General features: G+C 40.4%; 1 pseudogene; it reads left to right on the forward strand.

Moving 5' to 3' along the window:
* LOC114905912 overlaps positions 1-7,770 on the forward strand; it is a 97,276-nt pseudogene extending 89,506 nt beyond the window's left edge.
* Positions 7,771-8,403: the final 633 nt, after the last annotated feature.

An 8,403-nucleotide genomic window follows, 5' to 3' on the forward strand; every position in this document is an offset into this window, starting at 1 on the left:
ATGTTGGCATACCAAAAGTGTTTCTTTCTTATTTTGTAAGTTTTATGTGACAAATTTTAAGATGTTTTTTCATATTAATGATATGTAATTTGTAATTTTAAAGGCTTTTGTAATTGGTAGCATTTTTCATTGGTATTTTAAATGATACTTAATTTTTATGATTTTGATAGTAATATATTTTCACAGTAGAAAATTTGGAAGACAGAAACATGAAGGAAGCAAAATCAAAAAATTACCTTGAAGGGGAGCAGAATATGTCACCCCCAATCCAAAATATGCCTCTTTGGCATAAGGATTATTTTGAGCAGATTATTTTTTAAGAACCAGCAGATTTAGGAAAAGGCCTGAAAATCAGTAGTAGCGGTTACCCTTTGGTAAGGGAATCTTCCATTTATAAGGGAAATCTCCATTTGTAAGGGTGTGTCCCTCTCTACTAGGAAGAAGAGGGTGACTCTGAAATTCTAGAAAGTCTTATCAATGGAGAAGGCTTGAACTTTTCCTGGGTTTCTCCCATGTGTAAGGAGAGATACATGTTATTAAACTTCTGTTTCTTTTTCTCTTGTTAATCTGTCTTTATTACAGGGGTTGTCTCAGCCAAGAACCTAGAATGGTAGAAGGAAAATTAGTTTTTCTTCCGTATAATATATATTATAATTCAGAGTTAACCATGGTTAACATTTTGTTATATTTCCTTCCAATCTTTCCAGTACGAGTGTTCTTCAGTGTTCATTTAAATCCAGTAGAGGAAATTGGTTCAAGATAGCGGAGTAGAAGGACGTGCTCTCACTCCCTCTTGCGAGAACACCAGAATCACAACTAACTGCTGAACGGTCACCTACAGGAAGACACTGGAACTCACCAAAAAACATACCCCACATCCAAAGACAAAGGAGAAGCCACAATGAGACGGTAGGAGGGGTGCAATCACAGTAAAATCAAATCCCATAACCGCTGGGTGGGTGACTCACAGACTGGAGAACACTTATACCACAGAAGTCCACGCACTGGAGTAAAGGTTCTGAGCCCCACGTCAGGCTTCCCTCTCTGCCCCCACTATTATCTTCGCCTTGGAATATCTGTCCACAGGGGACAGACTCCAGCTGCTCAGTCTGGGCCCCATCTATCTCCTGCCTCAAGACCACATCAAATATGACTTTCCTTTCACTTCTGTGTGTACATAGGCAGCTTCTCCTTTGATTTGGGGCTCCAGGTGAGTATTCGGTGCAGTGACTGGATGGGCACAAAGGGCCTGCATCCCCACTTCAGCACGTGCTCTGATATAATGGTGTTTCACTTGGCAGAGTGCTCTTGTCTGTATATTAATGATTATATTCATTATGATATTAATAATTTTCACAGTGGCCCTGTCTACAGATTAAAAATCCCATCTTCGGGCGAGTCAGCTGGACCTCAGCAAAGTTAAGTGACTTGTATAAGCTCAGGCCTCTCAGATGTGGTGGAGCCAAAGCCAGAATTTCAATTTTTCTGATCCCATTACACCACGTGGCAGGGTGTGTGTGTGTGGCTCTGTGTGTGTGTGTGTGTGTGCGTGCGCGCACACACGTGTAGGTGTGCTTGTGTGAAAGTGTGTGTTTGTATCCTCTTCTGTAGCTGAACAGCAGTTACAGATATTTTCCTTTTAATTTTTTTCTCTCTTGCAAATACCCATGCAGGTTTAGAATAGAGCATTCTTTGTCTTTGAAATAATATTATCTATTACTTACGAATACCAAACTTAAGGGAAAGGAATAATACAGTGCTGACCTGTGTACATACCACCCAGCTGAAGAAATAAAACACTACAGTTAAAGCCTTTGATGTGCCCTGCCTGATCCCATTTTCTTCTCTGCTCTTACAGGCTATACTGCACTTCTAGTATAGTTTTTCAATGACCACTCTTTTATATATTAACAGTTTAGTTTGTGTCTAAGACTAATCACACGTATATGTATATTCATATATATGTATGTATGTGCATATATGTATATAAGTGCATATATGTATATAAATGTATGCTTGATGCTTCTGAAATTATAATTAAGAGCAACAATAATATATTGCATTTCCATAGCAATTTACATTTCCAAAGTACTTTGAAATATTTCATCGCATTTTACTTTTATTAATTGACATGTGTGCCTTAGTCTTTGGAACCTGCAAAGTCTCTCTGCAAGTCGGATAGATATACATGTGTGAGGCTGGGTAGTGCAACATAACCGCTTTAGATATTCCCATATCCTAACCCTTGTGCAAATGCTAGAGAATAATGCTTCAGAATTCTCAGTCCTGAGTAGTCATTAATGTGAAGCAATGGGGTATTATTCCACTTTTGAGTTGTAACCAAATGCACCATCTATATGCATAAATACATTTTAATTCATGACAGTATTATAGACATAAAAAGCTGACATATATTTGACTTAGGAGCAACACCTGCAGGTTTCTTGGAACCTCGCGACATTCTTTACTGACAGTTCTCACAAATCAGACTTTCTCCTATGGTTCCTTTCCTATTTCTGGTTAGATCAAGCTGGATGAATTATCTCCCTCTGTTTCATTCCTTAGCTTTTCCAGAGCCACATTTTGCTCTGGGAAGGGGAGAGAAGAGTCAACTGATTTTCTTCCTCGGACTCCGAATGGGTGCAGTAATTTTCTGTAATATATTTCAGGCCGTTATTCTCATCTTCCGAAGCAATTTATTATCTTTAACCTGATTTTTATCCCTAAGGCTAAATCATCATTTTTATATTAGGGATAACACAGCTGCTGGGGGATTGCATAAAGGACTGAGGAATAGTGAAATTGGAAGAAAAGCAAAGTTAACCCTTGACCAGCTGGTATATACTAAGTAATGTCAGGAAATGAATGCTATAGGGTTGTAGCCCCAGACTAGCCCCGGGAGGGGGGTGATCCAACCTTATTTATTAGCAAATTCCTGTGGGTCTCACGAGAGAATTCACTCTTGGCAGTATAGGGAGTAATGACAGGTCCCGGATGAAGGCATACAAATAATCTGTTTTTGTTGCATGGATTTCTTACATTACCCAATGCAATACTTATGGTAATTATGATTTTTTAGAGAACCGGCTATATCCATGAACCTCAAAGAGATGGATCTGTTAGTTAAGAAATACCCAACTGGCGAAAGGAATAATACAGTGACTACCTGTGTGCATGTCAGCCAGCTGAAGAAATAAAACATTCCTTATAGTTCATGGCTTTCACTCACCATTTCTGCCCTTTGGAAGTCTGAAAATCTTTCATTTGAACTAAACGCTCTCAGGCAGTGGGGGCTATGAAGGAGATGATTTGTTCCACAGTTAGCATGCCGCTTGGGAAGGTGGGGTTTAATCCTCTAGGGATCTCCCAAGTTCCAGAGGAAGTAGAAGGCTCTCAAGAAAGAGGACTGGAGAGCAGTATTCCCAACCCAGGCTGCTGTGGCTTAGAGACTTCCAAACTTGTGTAGCAACTTACTTGTCAGATTTCAAATTGAGCTTTTCCACTTTAGGTTGAATATTGGGCTGAAAGCTAGCTGACATATTAACTTAGGAGATATTTCACTAACAGCTGCCCAAAGAGACTAAATATTTACCACACTTATATTTTTATAATATAAATATAAACTAATAAATATAGACTAATATATTTACCACCCAATATAGCATAAGGAAAGCAAATTAAGGAAAGATTATAAATGAAACTAGTTGTCATGTTCTGATTAAGAAAATGTAGTCCCTCCCCCCACCCACCCCCGGCCCAGTAACATGGGATTACTTTGGCGTCATAACCCAACACAATTCTTGACAACATTGCCATGTAATCATTCTGCAGGATATCGGGCTCCGCTGAGTCTGGACTGACAACATGGTGGCTGGTATAAACTGTAGTTTAGCTGACTACTTAGCCTTGAAAGTAAAAAATAAACATGTAATTCCTGAAAACAAGGGATGGTTTATGAAATAAACATTTTCTGCTTTAGAAAAAAAGCTTTATCCAATTCAAAAGGGTTTTGTTTTTAAAACATTACTCACTAATTGCATTTAAGCATAAAAATAACTCTTAAGGTTTTCTTTCAGTCTGCTCCATACTGTTGCATATACAATATTTAATTAGATGATTCATTAAATTTATGAAAGTTTTCAACTCGTGTTGAATATAACTTATTAAATTTTAATTTTAAATGATGCTGTAATAACCTCTTTGGGAGTCATCCTGCCTAGGCTGGCTGTGACTGCAGACATTCATGTATTCTGCCGGTGCAGCTAGAGGGGCTGCCTACATGGACAACTCAACGGCTTTCCTTCCCTCTACTCTCTACCTGTGTTCAGCCCCGGTATAACTTAGCAACTTTTCTCATCAACTGATCAGTGATCTGCACATAGGAGGTAGTCAGCAAATGCTAAGTGATGCAGATATTTCTGCCTGAGTAGCCAGTGTAATCAAATGAAGCAATCGCAAGATTTTAAAAAGTCAGGTATCCCAGTTCCGTCTATAAGTATCTGTGCAATCTAGGGCCATCCCTTGACCTCTCTGGGTCTCAGTTTTCTTACCCGTCATCCCGATGGCTTAGACCCAGTGGTTTCTGAAGACCAGCCCAGGATTAACCTTCTCTAGTTCCATGTCCCTCTGCTCTCATCCTGCCTACAATCTCAGATCCATCTTTCCCTCCACTGAGGACACTGCTCTATGACTTACCTTAATGTCCTAGAGTTAAGTATTTGCTGTGCTTGCCATTTTTCAGATTTATCACCAACTTCTACATTGCCGTTTGGAGAAAAATAAAAATAGCTTTTCCCTGTAAACTGAGAATGTTGCTACATATTTGCGATCTGGATCATCAAGTGAAATATTCTTCTGGTTGGGAGTGGCCCTTGCCTTCCTGCCCTCAAGTTTCCTGGCTGCTTCCATTTAGTGCTTTGATGGGGAGTCATGAGGACCAGCTACCAGATCTCCATCTGCCACCAAATCCCTGTGTCACCAAGGGCCAGTCGCTTCCCAGCTTGCACCTCAGTTTCCCCAGATGTCTAATTAGAGACCTTTACTTGATTATATCTAGAATCCATTATATTCTGATTCTTTATGAATCTGTGTTTTAGGGTTGCCGGTTATTTAAAGACAAGAAACGCCAGAAGAACTTTTAATGAGCACCTACTCTATGCCAAGATGGGAGGTATACTTTAAAGGTAAGGAAAGTGAGGAGGAGAGTGGTTAAAAAGCATGCCTAATCATTAATAAACTAACAAAGCTGCAGATGGCACAGTCAGGACTTGAATCTGTGTCTGTCTGATTCCATAAGCCATACTAGCTGGAAAGGTTAGTTGGATGTGTTTTATTTTATTTATTGTATTTGGTAGGTGATAGGGAACAAGTTTTTAAGCAAGGGTTAGTGTGATTAAAGGCATAATTTTAAAAGGTCAGCGTGATGGTGTTCCTAGAGGATAGCAGCCGTATTTAATTTCTCCCTTTACTTTCGGTATCTAACACAGTGTTTAGCAAATGGCAGTTACATAATTGATGTTTATTGAATGGAGAGATGGATGGATGAATGATGGTGATGCATAAGTCATGAAATCAGAGAAAGGAGAAATACTAGTGGTAATGCTACTGTGATAATCTAAATATGAAGTAATAAAAATGTGAACCAGAGTGGTGGCAGTGGGACAGGACACATGCAAAGAGGAAAAATTGACTGGACCTAGAAACAAATTAAATTTGGGCACAAGAGACACCAAAATGGCTCCAAGGGCTTTTGAAGCCTTGTTGGTTGCCATTGATGGCTTGATATCATCCTCAGAATTCTGGTGGTCATCTTGTAATCGGGCATCTATTGACAAATGCAGGGGAAGGCTGCGAACAATAGAAGACAAGTGGAACACATTACCATCTGAATGAATTATAAAACTGAATGCATTTATATTTGAGTTTGACCCACATAAGGACCACAATACAGCAAACAGGAGGTGCTGGAGAAAATAGAGGATATAGGTCTCATGTAGAGGTTCATTGCAAGAGGCTATAGTTGACACTGATTTCTTTTAAACTATTTCAGCCTCACTTACCCCCTTCTCTTTCTTTACTCAAGACGTCTCCCTTTGGTATTGAACTGGGTACCGCTTATTCACGAGTAGGGGTCTTCCAGCATGGAAAAGTAGAGATCATTGCCAATCACCATGGCAAATGTACCAGTCCAAGTCGCTCTCACAAAGTGAACACCTCATAGATGAGGTTGCTAAGAATCAAGAGGCAATGAACCTCACCTGTACCATCTTTGATGCCAAGAAGCTGATTGGATGCAAGTTTGATGATGCCGCAGTTCAGTCAGAAGGAAGCACTGGCCTTTCCAAGTGATTTGTGGAAAGGGAAAGCCCAAAGTAATTGTACAATATAAAGGAAATAATATTTTTTCCCCTAGAGGAGATCTCTTTCATGGTTCTAAGCAAGATGAAAGAATTTGCTGAAGCCTATTTAGGGGAAAAAAAGTAGAAATGCAGTAATTACTGTTCCGACCTACTTAAATGATTCACAGTGTCAGGCCACCAAGGATGCAGGGATCATCACTGATCTTAATATCCTGGGAATCATTAATGAACTTATTTATTGCAGCACCATACTCCAAGGCTTGGATTTAAAAAAAAAAAAAAATCCCCAAACACCTGAAGCTTTAAAAAAGAGAAACGTGCTGATCTTTGACTTAGGTAATGGCACCTTTGATGTATCTATCCTAAACATCCAGGATGGCATCTTTGAAGGAAAATCCACAGCTGGTGACACACGTCTGGCTGGGGAAATTTTTGATAACTGTATGGTGGATCACCTGGTTGATGACTTCAAATGCAAGCGCAAGAAGCATACAGCCTCCAACAAGCAGGCAATGTGCCACACCGAGGCTGCGTGTAAGAAGGCAACATGTATTTTGAACTTCTTTGCTCACCCCGGGTTTGAAATTGACTGGTTCTATAAGGGTGTGGATTTCTACCCTTCCATTTCCTGAGCCCACTTTGAGCAGCTCAGTGCTTATCTCCTCCGTGGTACCTTGAAGCACGTACAGAAATCTCTGAAGGATGTCCAACTTGACAAGAGCCAGGTTAATGGAATTGTGCTAGTGGGTGATTCCACTTGTATCCCAAAGTTCCAGAAATTGCTGAAAGATGTCTTGAATGGAGAGGAGCTCAACAAGACCACCCACCATGATGAGGCCACGGTGTGTGGCGCAGCTGCACAGGCAGCTCTTCTCACAGGCAACAAATCAGGGTATGTGCAGAGAAGCTCGTTGATGTTACCCATTTCCCAACAGGCACTGAGACAGCAGGGAGGATGTGACATCCCTTATCAAGAGAAACACCTCAGTACCTCCAAAGCAGACCCAGATGTTCCCAGCTTACTTTGACAACAAGACCACTGTCTTAGCAAAAGTGTATGAGGGAGAAAGGGCTTTAACGAAAAGAAACTGCTCGGCAAGTTCGTACTTTCTGGGATCCTCTAGCTTACTGTGGTGTTCCTGACATCCAGGTGACCTTTGACAGGGTCACCAATACCATCCTCAGGGTACCTGCTGCAGACAAAAATGCTGGCAGGAAGAACAAAATGCACATTACTAATGACGAAGGCTGTTTCAGTAAAGATGATACTGACCAGATTGTAAAAGAAGCAGAAAATGATGGAGTAGAAGGGGAAGTCAATAAAGATCGGGTAGCGGCCAGAAGCACCGCAGAATTCTGCACCTTCAGTGGCATATGCGGGCATATGACTCCATTTCAGTCAAGAAGATAAAAGGAAGGTTCCTGGAAGGTGCCAGGAACTGTTAAACTGCCTCAAATGTAACCAGAGCTGAGTGTGAGCGTAAGCGGGCTTCACTCCGCAGTGGGATCTGGCCGCTGGGGCTTCTCCAGCTCAGCCGAGCCTCGGGTTAGTATCAGGGAAGTGGGCTAACGGTCATTCTTTGGAGAAACTTTCCTGGTCTCCACAGTCATTTATACAGTTTCAATATTTCATGCTTAGTTTGCAGCATCAGTGTGTATGTTTGAAAAAGGACAGATTCAAAACTTAATGATCAATATTTGTAAGTTTATTCAACATTTTAATGTTAATGCTTCTACATCTTGTGGGTTATGAACTTCATCACATATTTTCACACCTGCAGTTTGTGTCTGGTGACTAGTTTGGGAGTTAGCACTTATAAAATATTTAAACAGTTAACTTTGGTAGTAAGGAAGAGGTTGTATTACCATATCACAGTCTCACCACTTTAATAACAATGACCACTTATGAGCAAATATTGTGACTGTAAACTTGTATAAACACTGTGCCCTACTCATCTGTGTACTACAATAGAGTTTACTACTTGTAGTCACATTTTCTGTGTATTTCTTCAAAAGGGCTTCATAACCCGCTGGTGAGATCTGT

The sequence above is a fragment of the Monodon monoceros genome, unplaced genomic scaffold (assembly GCF_005190385.1).
Source record: "Monodon monoceros isolate NGI ecotype Baffin Bay Population unplaced genomic scaffold, NGI_Narwhal_1 Super_Scaffold_22, whole genome shotgun sequence".
NCBI classification, from domain to species: domain Eukaryota; kingdom Metazoa; phylum Chordata; class Mammalia; order Artiodactyla; family Monodontidae; genus Monodon; species Monodon monoceros.